Source organism: Struthio camelus, chromosome 8 (assembly GCF_040807025.1).
Source record: "Struthio camelus isolate bStrCam1 chromosome 8, bStrCam1.hap1, whole genome shotgun sequence".
Taxonomy (NCBI): domain Eukaryota; kingdom Metazoa; phylum Chordata; class Aves; order Struthioniformes; family Struthionidae; genus Struthio; species Struthio camelus.
The window spans coordinates 22,019,819-22,038,913 of NC_090949.1; positions in this window are offsets into that span (position 1 = coordinate 22,019,819).

A 19,095-nucleotide genomic window follows, 5' to 3' on the forward strand; every position below is an offset into this window, starting at 1 on the left:
ATACAGACACATTAATTCAGCTCATACAGAATGAATTTTTCCCCCTCTCCTCAAGAGTTCAGAAGGCAGAGCTCAGTCTGTCAACCTGTTACTCGCTCTCTGTCTTGCTACCTGGAAAATCTCCGGTTTAAGTGATTTCTTTCTGTTTCATGCATTCATTTTATTGTTCTCTTTCTTGATTTTTTTTTTTAATATGGTTTTGCTTTATAGCTAATATTCTTGCCCTTCACACCAACTTTATTTGATTTTTTCTTTTTTTTTACATTTTTCTCTTTTCACATTTTTTATCTCTCTGTCTTTGTTTCAAGATCCTCTCACCTGTTACCTTTATATGAGAGAACATTAATTCACTTTTTCCTTGTAATATTTTCTGAGTCTTATTTACTTTATTCCAATTCTGTAACATCACTATGTTTTGATCCATGGGAAATTTTGTATTTTTTAGTTATGTTCTTGAGGCGAGCAAATTTCACTGGGGTAGTAATATTTTGAATCAGCAGTGCAGTCATTAGCTACCTGTTTTATGATCTTCACATAGTATCATTTTTAGTCTCCCATTCAGTGTATTAGAAAATGTTAGTATAACACAAAATAGATCCTAGCAGGTCAGAGGTATCTGCCCAACAGACATGTAGTTTGTAGCTGTACTACTTACATTAAAATTATGCAAAGCAGTTATGTGAAGAATTTATATAAGGAATAATGCTCTTTTTTCCTTCATATTCCCCCCCGCCAAAAAAAAATTGGAGGAAAACATGTTCCTGTGTATCTTGAAATAGCAGCCTAAAGCTGCGTTTAGAGGTGGAGGTGTGTGTTCCTTGTTTAAGTATATGAACTTTAACAGTACTGTTGATAGGCTTTTTTGTAGTATATATCATGATGGATTTATTCCTGAAAGATGCTTGTGAAATATGATAGACAAGCAATGAAATTGCCTAGAACAAAAGGGAGAATGGAAACAAAAGGCTTAAATAGTTTGCTCAGTGTCATATAGAGTTCATAGGAGAGCTGCCAGATCTAGATTATGTCTAAACCTTGAGACTTCCCTTCCAATCTAATAATTCCAGACAGCACGTTCATTCTTGATAATGTGTTTTAAATATGAGCATGAAAGCCTACAGAAGGCTATTCTGGTACAGCTGAATTGTGACTTTAAATCACGATCTACCATTGGAAGTATTACTAAGGCCTTACCCAAACGAATTTCATTAAGATACTGTCTCAGCAAAGCGTTTCTGAGGGCCAGTTTGACTGTGACTCAAAATCCCCCTCCTCTGCCCCCAAAAACCCCTGTCTCATGTTCACCTTGCCTCCCCTCTCCCACCTCTGCTCAGAAGGAACGTGCTTCAGAGACGTGAACCTTTCCTTGCTAAAGAATGCAGGGATGTTTGCTACTGGCAGTATTAGTGGAAACCCAGACTCTTGATTTCAGGAAAAATGCATAGCTCTGTGTTTTAGGTCTTTTTAGACCATTAGAGTTCTAAAAACAGTCACAGTGTAGAATAGCTCTGTATTTCTAACAACACTGCAGCAAGGGCCAAAAAAGTCTAAACTATTATCCGTTACTTGCTCTGCAGGCAGAACTTGCATCTCAGTACTGAGAGCTCAGCTAGAGTGAGAACAACAGATTTTGACTCACGTTTGGATGATTTAACCTGTATCCTAAAAGGTAATTTTAGTCTCCAACTTAGCAGTCCCTTACAACCTTCTGTAACTTGTGTAAAATTTTATTGTGCTGATCCGAAAGTAAATGACTGAAGGGAAAGAAAACAGTAAAGCAGATCCATATCTCCTTCCTGCAATGTGCAAAATCTAGAGTAAATTTAAACATATTAGATGCTGTGAAAGAAATATAGCCCAGTGTAGGTCACGGAGTATTCCATACGCTTTTCTGATTGGAATTTGTAGGCGTTGAAAACACCCTGTGATGGAATTGCAACTTTGAGATAGTCATCCCTCATGCGTCTTTGTTCAGTGCTTTCAGAATAACAACTTATGGTCCCAGGGTGGTATGGCACCTATCACACCTTGGGCTACTTTAAGGATCTCATTTAAATACTGCAGTTCTTTCAGTGTGAAAAGTGAGTATCTTAGTATGACACGCAGAACTGATGAATAGCAGTCCAAAAGTCCAATACAATTTTTTTTCTGGGAAAATATACTTCTCTTTTTGCAAAGGCCAAGAAATTAATGAATGATTTTATTCTTCCCCCTTGCAGCCTGCACAGGGTAATTATGTATTATTAATAATGCAGCAGTGCAAATGATATTAAATGAACTACATTTGTTAATGTAGATCTTATCCAACTGCTTTCTCCATCGGTGGACTGTTTCTCATCGGGGGGTACTAATTAGTTGTAATATGTAGAAAGACGGGAAAGAAATCCAGTCACAGAAATAGGATAGATTTGGAAAAATCCAGGAAGGAAGAAAACCATTTAAGCCTGTGAATGCATTATTAAGAGCACAGATGAGAATTTATGCTTTTTTTTTGCTTTATTTTTATTTTATTTTATTTTATTTTATTTTTTTTACATTTCATGGTCACTTGAAAGCTAGAAGGTACCGACTTTTGTTCTGCAAGGACTGTAAAGACTCACAGAATGTTTCATTTATCAAAGCTGTAATGCTGTTTTCTTTCACAGCGACAAAATGCATAGAAAAGCTATGAACGTCTTTGCTATACTTGCTCTTGCAGGTATTTATACTAACGGGTTAATGAAAATCAGTGATCATCTACTGCTGTCAGAAATACTTGAAAACAAAATAATTCAGTTGCCTCCTGGTAAAGTTTACTCTACCTCTATTTGACAAATGATATCTTACTTTATACGCTTATATTGCCATACATTTAAAATGTGGTTACTCAGTAAATATGCGTACATAATGCATAAAGGCTGGTTGCCACTAAGGTCAATGGAAAAATTGTCATAGACTTAGGTATAGATTTCAGAGAGCGTAGTATTAGACAGAGTTATAGTTCTTATAGTTAATGTACGGTTAAGACCCAGTTCATTTCAGTGTGAAACCAAACCAGCATAATCCCATTCAAAAGCAGCATGCTTGCACCTGTGTTCACAAGATAGAAATTAATCTCATACATTAGTGAGTATGTTTGCACTGTTTCTTATTGCCAGAGTCCGGTGGTTCTTGTATGCTGTGGGACCATTATCATCGGCCACACAGTTTTCTTTTCCTGTTCTTTGTACAGGTATACTGTATTTCTAGCAAACTTAACAAAAATATTCTTCATATCTAGAGCATCCTGAGACTGGGAACTTGTCTGAAAACTTGTAGTAACAAAATTGACCCAGTGACATGCAGAGATTTGTAAACCACAATAGGTATTGTTGAAAATCTAGCAAGCTGAGTTGCCTCATACATTTTTAAAGATGATGAATCATAGAGCTTTATTCCCTTCTGCAGGGCTGGAATTTGATCCTTTTCCTTAAAGACTCCAACTTTTTTCACTGATGGCATTTATGATCATCAATCATGCCATAACAGGCACTAGCCTGTTGCACTACCACTAGCTGGTACCGCACGAGCGGTATTTATCCTGGAAGGAACGTGTAGCTGTGCTTGCCACCGAGCGCGGCCACGCGGCCGTGCTGGGCTGAGAGCAGGCAGCAGCCGCCGCGAGCGGCTGATGGAAGCTGTCCGCGTAGGGCGCGTTATTATCGCGTGCTGCCTGAGTAGCCAGGAAAGTGTACCTTTTGAAACGCTTCACAGAAATATGTAGATTGCGAACTATTTGCATTTTAATAGAACTATTTCACATAATTAAAGTAAACAGATAAACAGATCAATATATTGAAAAAGATGTATAAATATATAGAGAGATATATTGCACTGAAACCTTGGTATTTCATCCAAATGAAATAATCTATTCCAAATATGCCCTGTAGGAGTTTTGCTCAAGGCTATGCTTAGGTCTACTCAAAAATTCCCGATAGCTAATCACAAGGGAAAATATGTTCTCTTACAGATAATTGCTACTGGCAGCTAGAGACCGGGAGAATTTGATGTGCAGTAATGTGACCTGACTATGTATTAAACTTTTTTGAAGGACATTTTATGCATATGAGGTAATTTTATGCATTTCTCACACACCTTAGGTTTTTTTTGGATTTCACTTGTGTTAGCATGTTTTTAACAAGTTCCCTATGATTAACATCTGTTAGGTTTCATCCTAATCTTTTGCAGGCATAAAAGATATTGTATTGTTTTTCATGTATTGTTTTTTCAAAACAAATGAGTTTTAGAAAGAAAGGATGGAGAGGAGAATGGAAGAAGAGTAAAGCCCAGGTGACTTGTAAGGAACACGTAAACAGAGCAGAATTACATTATTGATGAAAAAAACCGAAAAAAGGAGACCAACAATAGTGTCTTCAAAAATCTTTGAGATTAACCATTCAGCTGCTGCTTGTTTCCCTGCATTTAATTTGAATGTTATCTTTTAGGCATTTACTTTATATCTATGTTACGTACATATATCTAAATACATTACTTTGCTGCCTCTTAAGAAAATATTCCAATGATACATGTTCTGTACCATCTTTGTTTTCTATTGAAAAATATATATTAATTACACAAAAAATCAGTTCTGATATTTGCTTCTGTTATTATTTCTTTTTGTGTTGATTTGTAGTACTCGTTTCACAGTGTTCGATATTAGCACTAAGCAATGATGTATAGTTTGAACTGTCATAAACTGCCAGAAACTGAAAATGAAGTTCCAAAAGATACAAGACCACCCAAAGACTTCCATAAATATCGTTATATAATTTATAAAAATTCTTGATATCAACTTGTTGTTTGTAGGTGTTAAGAGGCACTAAATAAATAAATAAATAAATATATGTATATATATACACACATAAAATTGGGCAAATGAAGATAAAATACTAATTGTTTACCTGTGTTATGGACTCTTTTGATTCCAATTATTTACTTTGGGGTGGAAAAAAACAACAAAACCCAACTTCCAAATTTTCCAAATTTAGATCAGGAGTCAATAAAATGTTCACTGACGTTTTCATTTATAGTTTCTATTTTATTTTTACTTTTTAATTTTATATACAAATATAGACAGCAACGCTGTGTTTTCATACAATAACTTGTGATAGTAATATTTTGATACAACATGGAAGTTTAACGTGAAACAAGAACATTTGACATTGTTAATATAAAATAATCATGACTTTTTCTTGTAAAAATAAAATTATCATGGCTTTGCAGATAATTTAGATTTTACTAGGTGGTATTTGTAGAATATAGGAGAATGTATAATAAAATAATTATTAGAAAAAATTAATTCCACTATTGTTCCTAGAAACTCTTTAATATGGCCAGTTTAACAGGTTTCTAGCTTTCTTTGCTACTTCACAGTTCTAGGCAGGTGGGGTCAGTGTAGATGATTTTGCTGGGGTTGTTCAGCACCTTACTTAAATCTTGGTTATACCTTCTTTTGATGGTTCCTTTTTGCATTGTTGCCAAGCAATAAACATAACATTTGATAAATAAGGTTATAATGAGATAGATATAAAATGGTCTGACGAAGTTTTATAGGGAAGGAAACCCTGTGGCTTGAGTGCACGTGGCTTAGCTTTTTGACTCTCTCCTAATACGTTGCCAGAGGGATCTTTTAACCTTTCCAAAGGTACCGGAATTAAAAGTTTTTCCGTTCCAACTCTGACACGTGCATTAGAGTGCTCATTCAGTTCTGTAAAAAAGTGTTTTATTATTATATCAGTGGAGCTGTAAGCACACTGTGAGGGAAATTTATCTCAAACTTGGTGTGGTGGAAACAGTATGGTCCCAGCTGCTGTGTCATGTGAGGTGGACAGGTGGCACCAGGCAGTTGGCAAATAAGATGAAGGCAACAGCAGCAGGTTACGGCCTCAGGCTCAGCAAATACTTGATTCAGCTGCAGCAGGTCCAGGCCTGAGGCAGGACAGTCTAGCTGACTACTGCAGAAACAAAATCAGACCTGTCACCAGTGCGGTTCATCCATGAATGTGTGCAACTGGGATGCTATAGAAAGCTATGCAGAGCCTCTCGGTTATGGGTCAGCTGTGCAATTTGCATCTTACTCACTCCTAAAACTCAGAATTCCCCTGGTAACATGAACAAGGTAATACCTGCTGCAAAGAGTATTAATTGAACGATGCATTACAAAACCAAGCATTTCTTTTTACTTAGAGCATTTTAAAAACTGTATTTATACCAAAGTATAAATGTAGATATACTAAATATCTCAATCTAGGAGGAGCTGCTGAGTGGTGCATGGCTCCCACTGGGTCAGTGATAGAAAATGAGGACCATGGGAGATGAGAACACTTAGCACTTCACAGAATTAGCGGAATTAGTTGCCAATGAAGGAAAGCAAAAAAGAAACTTTTTTTTGGTGCATATGCCTTTAAGGGGATCTATACTCAAGCAAATATATATTTTTCTCCTGTGCATACGCCCTTGATGAAAAGTTGTGAACCCAAGACCTTGTCCATTTTTCCACTATTGGTCTAATAATTTCTCTTTCCATAAATCTTGCTTCTCTTGGATCTTTAAGACCAGAAAACTAATTGACTTCAATGGCTTAACTATTAAGCTGTAAAATACACAAAAATAATATTCTCTTGAAAAAATAAAACAAAAAAACCCCTAGTGACATGAACAAAAATTTTCTATCTTCTAAAATTCTGAATACCACATGTAAATTCCAATGAACAGCAGAAAAAATCCAAGATCTTTATGAAAAGATAGTGCAAGTTGTTGACACTAGGGCAAGGGAACTAATATCCAAATAAATCATTTACATCCAGGGGAAAAAGTGATGTAAATGACATGGAGGAATAGGCAGTTATCTATAAGCTAATGATCCAGGTAGAGTATGGATATATACAAATCGTTAACGAGCCCCACTGCTGTAGCTGGTGCTCAGTGCGTACTGCTGTCCCTCTGTGAAAGTTAAGAAGGACTTTCCTCTGGCCTGGCCTCTCACAGCTTGGTTCATCTGGGACTTACCCTCTGGGGGAAAGAAGCAAATGAGTAAACTAAACAATAAAATAGTTCACCACAAACTCACCAAGCTCAGTGGTGATAAAACTCGTCCTTTAGAGAAACACAACAGAGACTATAAGCTACCCAAGAACAAACAGTAGACACAGCTTCTAACTAGACTAAGATGTGACTATGTTGTTGCTGTGTCGAGTCCAAGCTAATATTAATCTGAAATATTAGCTTGAGTTTAGTTTGGTGGTACTTTAACTGTGACAATGGAGCTTTTAATCACTGTAGTGTGCAGGTAGAGCAAGCTCTTATCTAGCTGCAGTTAAACTATGTTGTCATAAACATTTGGGGTTGTTATTTCTAGCATTGAGAGCTTGAAGTCAATGGGAATCTTCTGATGAATATGAAGAGATGGATCAATTCTAGGAGCACAAGTTTTCTTCATTGGAAGGCGAGACCTCAATGAAAAAAAAAGAGATATAATTCATAGAAATCAATTGATGCAAGGATCTCTACAATCTTAGAGTGGATCAAGAATCAAAATAAAAGGTCTGGCTCTCCAAAACATTGCCCCTTCTTTGTACCTGAAGCTCTTTTGAAATCTGTGACAATACAATTTGCAAAACTGCTAAATTAAGAACTATATTGAGAGAATCACTGAGAAGTTTTCTCTTTGGCCACGCATACTTGCATTGATTTGAAAAGGAATAACTTTGCCCAGTTGAAAATGAGATTTTATAGACGAGAGAAATGAGAAATTACTGGTCTCACCAGTGACCTCAAAGTACTTGGGCAAATAAAAAGGATAAATTTACTGTACAATTTTATAATGATTTACACCAGTGATAGTCTGACTTCATCCATGGTTATGCTTTTCTGTGACTTCTAAAGCAAATACTGAGGTGTAAGAATTTAAGGTGGCAGTTTTGAAATATTAAAACAAATCCACACGGGATAAAAGTATTTACTACTGAACACCAGTTAAAAACTACATAATTACTGAATAATCATTTTTTCCAGTAAACAGTATCTTAAACTTTTGAAATAATGCACATTTAACATAGATTGGTATCTCTGAAGCAGATGTCTCCTTGACATGTGCATTCAAGCTGTTAGTGGTGACCTTGTAGGGCGAAGCGGTTTTGAAAATTAGTTTTTGCCTCCCAATCTGTGAAAATAATGCTGTAGTGAACATTTAATAAAAGTCATAGCTTCTGATAGAAGCTTATTTCAGCAAAGTAAACTATTAATTAAAATAACAAATGTCAGCTATTTCTCAGCTTGACAGTTAACACAACACAGCTTTTGCTTAGCATGATGTACAGAATGTATGGGAGGTATACCTATAATTCATTTTATCTGTGTACGGTTCACTTATATTTTGATACAGTGATAAATTAACAAAAAATGCTGCAGTTTTATTAGTGGTGTGAGAGCTTAGGGAAAACCCATCTGGTGCTTAAATAACGTATGGCTAAAATGGGGAGAAAAACGGAATCAGGGAATTTCTGAAAGAATTTAAGCTTTGCAAAACCAAGGAGAAAATCTGTAACCCTGTCACTTTCCCTTTCTGCGCCGTTGCCCCCTGCGGTGGAGCAGAGGCAGAGGGGTGCACCGGCAAGGTGTGTGCTGCTCTTGCAACATGCTTATTGCTTAAAACGGTGGAGTGGGAGGGAAGCAGGACAGTGGGATTAAGACTTTGAATTGTATGCCACAGGGAAGTTAAATGACGCCCAGGAATTGAGAAAGAAGGTGCTGCAATCCCGTTTTATACTTTCTGAAGCTTAGGTCTGGCAGAAGGTCTCGCTGGATTTTATTACAAGCTACAGCGACCCTTAGGCGTTTTGACCAGTTGTGCCACCTCTCCTCTCAGGGGGTATTGCCAAACAGCATAGGAAGCAGCGGTGCAGCCGTTCATGTCTCACCTTGCCTGTATACAGCAGCTTTGCAAAGGAACCGAAATAGGTTCTTTGCATAAGTTTTACATCATGCTGTGGGCATTTCTGTGGATACTATCTGCCTTTGCTGTGCTGATGGTTTGGTACAAAAGCACAGATAATGAACGTCTGAGGTTCTAGTTTTCATTCTTGACTCTTATCTGAGCAACCTTGTTAAGCCTGTGAGAGAAACAGGTCATAAGTAATCTCTCATTTTGCAGCTCTGTGTTTTTGTGAGCTCAGCTCGAGGTGTCTGAGCACTTGTAATCCTCGCTAGAGGCATTACTCACTCGTATGCTCAGAACCGCTTGCTCTCTTCTGTAGGAATCCCAGCACTGGAGAACGCTCCCTGAAACTTTGTCCTTAACCTCTCTGCCGCAGGTTCCTTACCAACAAGCAGGATGTAATGCTTTTTTTTTCCTCTGACTGGTTTGTGAAATACAGATAACTGATCATTTGATATTCTTGTAGTGTTACCTGCCCCTCACAGCTGAGAAAGCAATTCATGGAGCCAGGTGAAAGGCCAATAGCCAATGTAAATAAGGTAAAGGATTCGGAAAAGTGTAAGCACAGGTCCAAAAGGAGTCAAAAAGCTTATGAACCCTCATCTCTGAAGTCAGCATTTTAGGAAGTTTGACGGTCAATGAGCAGCAAGCTTAGAAATCAATAGGAATGTGCTCTTAAGTTTTTACACTAAGTGCGACTTAGTGTAAATTTGACTGGGGGGCTTGGGGTGCGGTTATGAAAAAGCACTTTTATTTAAACACTAAAGCAAATGAACAGCTTCTGTCTCTGTCTTGTTTTTTTATTGAACCTGTACTCTGTGATACAATCCTTTTCATACTCAAGGGAAGGAACAGCTTATAGGAGCCTGTAGCTGAAATACTGGTAGCATAGCTCTAAACTTTTGTTGCTAATGCAGTAACCATGAAGGGAACAAACTGCTCTTCACTACTTTTGTCTTCTTTCATGGAGTGAAGCTGAATCTATGCAGAAACCCTGAATGAGTTGCTATAATGTTTAAGCAACATCAAATTTAAAACCGATCAGCTAAAACATAAATGTTTTTTCCAAGTGTGATTCTAAGATTCTAAGATTAAATTCTTCCCTGTTTCTAAGTCAATGGATCAATGAATCAGCAAGAAAACAGATCAGAAGTTAGATGTTAATTATAAGGCTGCCTATATAGAAAAAACTCCTCTAGCATTGGGTATTGCTTAGGTTCAACAAAAGTACGTTGTCTTGAATGTACTGAGTGTTAAAGACACTGAATGGAATGTGATTTCTATGATACAGTTTTATTCACATAGATTCGATAGTATTATTTAGCATTTAAATTTCGGCGGCCTCTAGCCTTGAGGCCATGCTATGCACTGCATGAAGCAGAGCCATAGGCAAAGAGTAATAATATAGCCCTTTTGCATTAGCTTGCTTACGTTCTTCCTCTCCTCCTTGAGTATGGGGTCTTAAGTGAAGTACTGGGTATTTGGCATTCATTTAAAAAAAAAAAAGTGCGGTGAATAGAAACAAACCTTTTAGTCATGCAAAATGACTTTTATTGCTATAAAACCTTGCTTAGACTCATTAGCAAGCTTGAGTAAAGAAATACATCTTTTTCTCACTGTAATCAACGTAGCTGTAACCTATGTACTTTATACTGCATGCTGTAGCATTGACTGCAGTGCAGCAATGGGAAGGAATCATTGTGTTAGCTGGAAGACTGTTTGCAGAGCAATTCAGGAAGAAGAAGCCAGAAGTAGTATATAGTAGATATAAGGCCTGTTTGGCAAAAGTTGTTGAAGTGTTTTCTGGGACTTTGTCTTGTAGGTCTAAAGTCTGTCAGCCTCTAGGAGCGGAACTATTCAAAGCACTGAAGCTAATGAATACACACAGTACAGGCCAGCCTGTGAACCAAGTACCAAGGGATGTATCTGCTGAGATAGCTGCATCCTGATACTTGTGTTCACCTCGATAGAAATTACTGTCTTTTCAGTTTTATACTCCAGGGAAGCCCCTTATTAGGTGAATATTTGGTTCTCTGTGGTAGACTTTTTGGATTTGAGAGTGGAGCATTTCTTGCAAGCTAAACAACCTGTGGAACTTACACTTAGCAAGTAATTCACTATTTAAAAATGATAATTTATTTAAAGTTAAAGAAGGCACGGAGTGAAATTCATTGAGATAGAAATCTGAAAATTTTTAGCTGACAAGTGCATTTACAGAGGAAAGATAGGGGTGTGGATGGGGTATGGATGGATGATTCCAAGATACCTTGTCTTCACAAGTTGCTACATGTCAGTTGAGCAGCAGGAACTGGCTCTGTATGTCCTCCTAACCATTTCAAGGAAAAATATATTGGTCTGCATTAAGCTCATTGAGAAAATCCTGGAAAGTAGGAGAAGGCAACGTATTTTATTTCATTTTTGCGAAATGCCTACACATGGTGAGGTATGTTTCACAGTAGGTCACAACAAACGGAACAGGTATGGGCCCTATATGGTATGCATGGTATCAAAATCTTACTATTGGGCAAGAAAAACCGTTGCAAGAGGCTGGGAATGGAATGTGTTTCTGTGCATGTTACCTTAAAGCGCTATAGCTCAGTGAATTATCGCATACAGCTTGTTTGCAATTACTGATTGCGTGGACTCCTGCTGTATTGCGAAGCACCCAACATCAGTAATGGTAACAAGTACCGACTTGTTACCAATACTGACAAGCACCGGTATATGGAGTGCTCACAACGTTTGTTCTCTGAAGCTTTTCTCTCAGAATTTCTACAATTATCACCAGTATGACATTGATCCAAGTATTGCAGGCTGGAGGACATAAGGCTATTCTTATTCAACAGTGAGTATAAACCAAAATCAAAACCTGCGGAAGGGCTGGAACAGAGATACCCTTGGAGCCAGAAAGAGGGCTGAGCCATCTGCTGCAGTTCTGCGTCTCCTCACAGAGCAGGGCCACAGCTGAGTTTTGTATTGCTGCGGACTAAACCAGCTATTAGACTTCAGTGTTGCACGATCCACTGCATTTTGTTTGTATTAGCCGGCACCAGCGTCATGAGACATTTCAGCAGGTTTTGTTCAGTGTAGTTTAAAAAGTTACAAGTTGGAATTTTTCAAACATTAATTCTTATAAAATCTTGTATTTGAAATATACATACAATTTGTACAAAAAACACTATTGTACTTCAAACGTGCATTCACTTTATGATACTTGTGGCATTTTCTGTATTTGCTGAGTGATGATTTTTCTGAGGAAAATATGATGCCCTTACTTGAAATTCACTGGAAAGTGCTATCTTTTGCTGATCCGAATTCTCTAAAAAAGAATCCTGTTGTAATTACGTAATGCTTTTTGAAAAGAGAAAACTCTGGCCATATCAAGCATCAAGGTGATTAAAAGCAAGAAAGTAACTGTAACGCAGATGTGCCTAAAAATGCTTTTGCTGTGCCCCTGTATCAATATATGCATGTGGGGCAAATAAAATAAGAGCTAATTCAAACGTGTTTGACATAAATAGCGTAAGGCTGTCTTTGTGTTATTTTTCAAAGGCTTTAAAATACTAAGCCAGTAATGGCTGTTACAGTACCTGTTTCACTCCATGTGTTCAATTACCTTTGCTGTTAGGGAGTACAGACCTCATGTCCTGCTTTCCGTTCAAGCAGCTTGTCACACTAAGCACTGGAACTCTGAGCGCTTTAAGGAGTGACTTTTTTGGCATGTATTTTTCGTCCTCTTTTCACGTGGGAACGAACGGGTCTCATCAGTTTTTTCCTCAGTTCTACCTATGAAGGCAAACAGCTCTAGTGCAGCAGGGTCTCCAAATATCTCTTTTAAATGTTACGATTTACGGAGTGAAATTTCGTGCTTGTCATAAATTCTTTATCCTAATACATAAGTCCTCCCTATGAGGGTAATCTGGTTGGAATTCAGATTGGTGGTAAACTGTTTTTAAGAATAAAGCTGTTATTGCAGGAAAAATATACTGCTAATAAAAACAGGAAAATGTTCTTATATTTTGTTCATTTTTTTGGGGGTGGGAAATAGAATTTATTAATTGTCCTAGTGTCTTAGTATTGCATGCTACCTAAACAACTGAACTGCATATCATGGCAGTAAGTACTTAAGTGAGAAGTGATTATCTCCTGAGACCAGATTCACACTACAGCATAAATCAGCACAAGGTACGTGAATCTTTTGGAAAAAAATGTGACTATTCTCTATTTAAACCCTTGAACTAAATTTTGCTTTAGGCAATTACATGAAATGTGAAAGTTGGTTTTCCTAAAGGTGGGACATCACAAAGTACACAGTATTTATAAAATCATAACGAGGAATTAGTAAAGTCTAGACCAGCGCATTTTATATATAACTACGTGCTTCCAGAGTCTTGTTTGGTTTAACCAAAAATCCAACTCGACAAATAGTGATCAGCTTATAACTCTTTCTCTCTATATATGAATATGTTTGTTTATTACTCTTTTTAATTCACCTATTGTAGTGCCTAGTTCCTGTTTTGAATACCAGACTCTCTTTAGAAATTGGCCTCAGATACTCATTTTTGCAGGGTATTAACCACTTATTTCCTATGATTGTTTCTAGAAATTAGTAGTAGCGTTCTTTGTGTGAAAAAGACACTCAGATGTGGCAAAGGAGTGCTCTAGGCAGAATTATTTAAAGTAAAATAAAATACTTTTTTTTCCTGGAAAGATGTAATAATAAACTTAGTAGTTAATTTAAAAGACTCAGCTTTTCAAAGCTGGTCCCTCATTCTGGAATTCAATATGAAATATCTGTGGTCTTATCTTTAGAAATTTTAGTTGAGCATTCCAGACCTGGATACTAACTGTTTGCTCAGAATCTCTGAAAATCAGGGCATGACTCAAGCTAATGCACTCTGCATCCATCTGTAGGTGCTTCTAAGGAGGGAAAAGATGTGTCATTCTCCACTCCTTACCCAGGATTTATGGTTTCTTAAGGGTGCTCATGGTAAAATCCATAGGACCTGCAAATATTCTGCACTTGTTAAAAGGGTAGGTCTTGATTTTCCAGGGTGCAAAGCACCCTTTGTTCACCTGAATCAGCGGCAGCTGTGCTTGCTCAGCAGCTTACAGATCTGATTCCCTACTGCAAGTAAATGCAAATGGAAATACTGGTTCTTTACCCAGAATGAATCAGGTTTGAAATTTGGAAGAAGAGGAGAGTTTGTCTTACCTACCCTTTGTCCTCATGCTCACGGACTACTTATATTTATCGGAAATTGCTGGTACAAAATAACTCATTTAGATGCAAGAGCCCAGTGTTCATGCTTCAGTCATTATGAAGGCTTTGCTAGCAAGTAACATTGCAGGTCTTTTGTAGAGAAGAGAGCCCGAAAAACTGTTTACAGCTGTGAGCCTCTATGAAGAGAACCATCTTTTATAAAGCTGGATAAGTGGCGCTCAGTTGCGTTTGGGGAAGCAGTATCAGTAGCACTCGACAGCTGATTACTTTTAGAAGCTAAAATAAAGACCTTGTTCCTTTCTCTCTCTTTGGTGTTAGTTTAAAAAAAACAAAAAAACAAAAAACAAACCCCACTTATAATGCAGCTCCACTGAACTAGAGGAATGGGGAAAGTCCCATTCCCAAGTGGGGAATGCAGACAGGTTTCCATAATGGCTGGTGGTTTTAGGACTACATTGGTGACAGGGTGAGCTGTAGCTCAGCTGTAGCTTCTGCCTCATGTTCCGTCTCTACTACTATCACCGGCACTGTTATCACCAACTCAACATTTTTGTCATAAAAATCTAAGGAAAAGAAAACTGTTATCCAAAATTAGATCACTCCCCATCCCCCAAGAAATTCAAGCACCAAACGCTGGCCATTATGAAAACAGGGATCATTAGTTTTTGCAACCAGCTATTTTCTCTCTTCTTCTAGAACATATTTTAAGGACATAATAAACATCTCAAATTCAAATTAATTAATTTATGTTTATAAAGTGAACTGGGATGCCTATATAGAGGCTGCTCAGTTTGTGGAATAGTTGTCTCCCTAAAAAAAATAATGCATTTCTGTGGAATATGTTGTTGACTTCACAGCTTCTCATAGATTTCCCACACTCTAAAAAGTAAATCTTTCCAACTACTGGAAGAATCAGTAGTTTATTTAATGGATAGCTTATGTAGACAATGACTATTCCTACTTCATGAATATATATATATGCACACACACACACACACACGCATATATATATGTATATATATTTATAAATCTGATAATTGGTTCTATTTACTGTGGAAAGGGAGACCTCCAGACCCTCTGGTCTCGTCTTAAAAGTGATAATTTTGGGGCCACCTTTTAGGAGGGGTCAAAACCAGCTTCTTCAGTGTGCCCCTTCTCCTTGCTTCTTGGAGACTGGCAGATATTCTTATCAGCTGCAAATAGCTGCAAGATGCCTGCCAACAGCTCCTTCTGGTCTCAGAGATTTATGTGACAATTGGTATCTTAGAGGCATTAGGAAGCAGCTCTGTAAATTGCTTCTAAGCTTTGGTTTGGCTTCCATTTAGGCTATGTTAGAGATCTTGATGAGTAGGCTATTTCACCTCTGCTTTGAAAGGCTACTGCAGATTTTAAGAGTGGACAGACTGGAAAGCTTAACATATAGTGTATAATTTTTAGCATTAAAATGTTGGTGAGGATTAAAATAAAGAAGACATCTTTGATGGTCTCAGGTTTTTTTTTTTTTTAGTGTTCTGTTTAGCTACTGGGTCAATACTGAAAGCTTGTTGCTGAAGAACAGACTCCTTTTACTACTTGAGTATTATCTCTAACTTGAATTTAACCTGATGTGAAACCTTGGTATTGAATGTTCTAATAATTGGCATTTGAGGTGGTTGACCAGGAGGGAGTAAACACTGGGGATATAGTTAGCAGAATTTGACAGCTTATAAAACAATCATTCTTTTTGCTGGTACGTTAATTCCTCTAATAATTGAACCATCTAGTCTGGTTCTGCAGCCTGTGATAGTAAGATTTAGTTTTAATAACGGTTTTTAAAATTTTGCAGTGTTGTCTATCGTGAGTAAGAGTAGTTTAAGAATAATTAACTGTTGTCTGGTTAGCTTACTGTGAAGGCACAACCTGACTGGAAGTAAAGTGCTCTATTATGAATCAAGTCACCGTAACGCTTCTGCAGCTCTTGCATTCTTCTGGAGGTTTTTGATTCAAACAGTGACCTGAGCTGACCTGGCTTACCTTGTGTGAGGCTGATGGGATCATAGTTGGAGATGGTATGGCTGCAGGCATATTGAACGTTATTATTTCACCATCAGGACACTTTACTTAATATTTCGTGCACCAGCTTATAAATGAAGCACTTATCATGGGGAGGCTGTTGTGCTTCAAAAGATTATGGGGCCCAGTTTTGTCCTACCTCAGGCAAAAATCCTATTTGTTGCAGTGTAGTTTTACCAAAGGACCGTGGATCTGGACTTTTATTTTATGTCTGCTGAATAGCTAACTATTTGATCCATAGATCCTAAAAACCTCAGAAGTGCTGACCACTTTCCTTTCTTGGATATCCCACTTGTTCAATGTATACTCTGAGTACAGAATTTTTGCGATGTGTTTAAAAAACTGATGGTCTGATTTTTTTCTTGCAGTACAGTCCCTTACACTATGAAGTTGGTTTACAAAAGAATTTCCCTAAAGCATGTCAATATTCATCTAGTTGTTGAGGGTAGTGTTGTTATTTTTTACTTTTAATGGGGCATAGATCTTTCCCACAATCTGAAGACTGGAAGACTACTAATACCTTTGTCTTCCTTCAATTCTTGGAGAGGCACAAGATCTCAGATCTGAAGTCAATAGATATTGAACTAATAGGAAAGGAGTCTAGGAACAGTAGTTAAGAAACACTGATTTTTATGTTCAGAATATTTGCGTACAGGATGGATTTCCATATTTGTCCTCTACTATTGCATTGACAAAAAAACCAACCAAACAGAAAAAAACCAAATATCCATACCTGTTTGTTTTTCATCGGGCAGCATTGTGTAGCACGCACAAATATTTGCCACCTGTCTTGCTTGACCTTGTCCGAAGGTATTTACATTTTGGAACCTATTAAAATTTTCTTGTTGTGTTGGAGTTTGAAGTGTTTGGCAGTGAAAGAGGTTTTGTTGACATACCAAATATTACTTTTAGTCTTAACTTGCTTATCATCCTGTATATGCTGCATGGAAATGAGAAACATTTCCAAAAGTTGACTTAATCTCCTGCTTATTTCAAGGCAGAAGTGTATTTATATAAGGAAAGGAATAAGCTGCCAAGTTTCAATATAGTGTCTAGTATACCTGAACAAAATAATAACAAACACTTTCCTAGGTAGATTTGAAAGACATCTTCGTTTCTTATTTAACCCTCCTTGCCTTAAGAAAAAAAAAGAACTGCAAAACCCAACAAACCCAAATGTAAATCAAGGCATGGATATGCTGAAGGATGAGGGCATGCTGATATGGCCGGTCCTGCCTTCTGCCAGCCATGACAAGTATCACAGGCACTCAGGTGTGAAGTTTCAGAATTGACCTCTTATCTTAACAGGACTGCATCTGCTACTGCTCACTCCCTCACCTAGAAGTCCTCTCTGTTTTTCCTGAGATGGAGAATAAACAGCCATTTAAACCTCCTGGTTAAAGATGAATCTCATGGGTTCACCCCCACCAGTGTGGCCACTTGTTTTTCCAAGTAGGGTCAGCTGCTTTTCTGGGTTTTTAAGAGTCCCTTATGCTCCATATTAACTCCTGCATAATAAAATACTAAGCTGCTATGAATTCGTCTTAAACAATAATTTGAAATTGCAAAGTAAAGTGAAAGCATAAAATAAGCCAACTGACAGCAAAAATCCCAAATGAAAATTGGGGAAGCAGAAGGAGCAGTTAATCTAAAGGTCACTAATAGCTGAAAGACTGTAATAATAGCAATAATAAACACCTACCACCAACCCAAGTGAACGTTTCTATAATCCTGTTGACCTCACAGCCAGCCATCATTTATTGCTTATTGGAACTATGATGGCTGCTAGAGACCATCCCTTAGCAAGGCTGGGACTCCACTGTGTTTGGCAGTGAACGCACATGTAGTTAGGGGTAGTTTCTGCCTTCAGCAACTCATTTTCTAAATGAACAAAGAGAGGCGTGTCAGCCCAGTTTTACTATAAGAGAACGAGGTATGGAACCCTTACAGGTTGGGGTTCATGTCACTAAACTTCTGCCATCTCTAACCTCCATGGTAGTTCCTTCTATTTGATATAATCCTTCAGGCCAGGTAAAATGATAATAAAAGTGCTGAAGCTCCACGTGTTCAAATACTGTAGTTTTTACATATTCATAGTAAATATCTTTCGCGGTCTTATTCCTCACTTTGTAAACTGTGTGCTTGTCCTTGTATTTCCTTCAGGATGCTTTCTGATAAATCTCATTAAGTGCATTAAGCCACTTACTGTGTCCTCACTCAGTGTTTTTGTGCATGTTATCTTTTTTTTGTTTTGTGCTTTAGCTATGTGAAGTTTTGCATTTCAACATCTAAAAAGTCTTTAACAGAAACTAAACTAAAAGCTAATAATAAATCATAGCAAGCAAAAGCAAAGAAGCATGTTGGTCTTGTGAGCTCTTTCTCAGGGAGGGACTGTGACATTTCAGGCATAAGATACGATTTTTTTTTTAGCTTGTTCAGTACTTCAGTCTCCTCTCTGTAAAATGAGGATAATTTAGTTCTTTTTTCCTTCCTGCCCATTTAGAGTGTACATTCGGCAGGACAGGAGTGCTCCTCCATGCTGAGCCGAAACACCAGCAGCAATGTGGAATCCTACTGTGCAGAACCTGTTAGAAGGTCACGGGATAGGGCTTGCTGAGCAGAATCAAGCTGTTTGATGTGCATATTCTGTTTAGAGGTTCTGCACAGTGGTTTATATGGAGATAAGGAAGTATAAATAACAGTTGCTTGAGTATCTGATAAAATTTCCACTTTTTCTCCATCTTTGAGTAAGAAGTTTCTTAGTACAGAGGCTGGAGGCAGTGGGAAATGGGTGTGAAGATAAAAGGGAGTATGAGAAAGGGGAAAGCAATTTGCATTCTGCAGGCTCAGGATAAGGCTTAAAGTA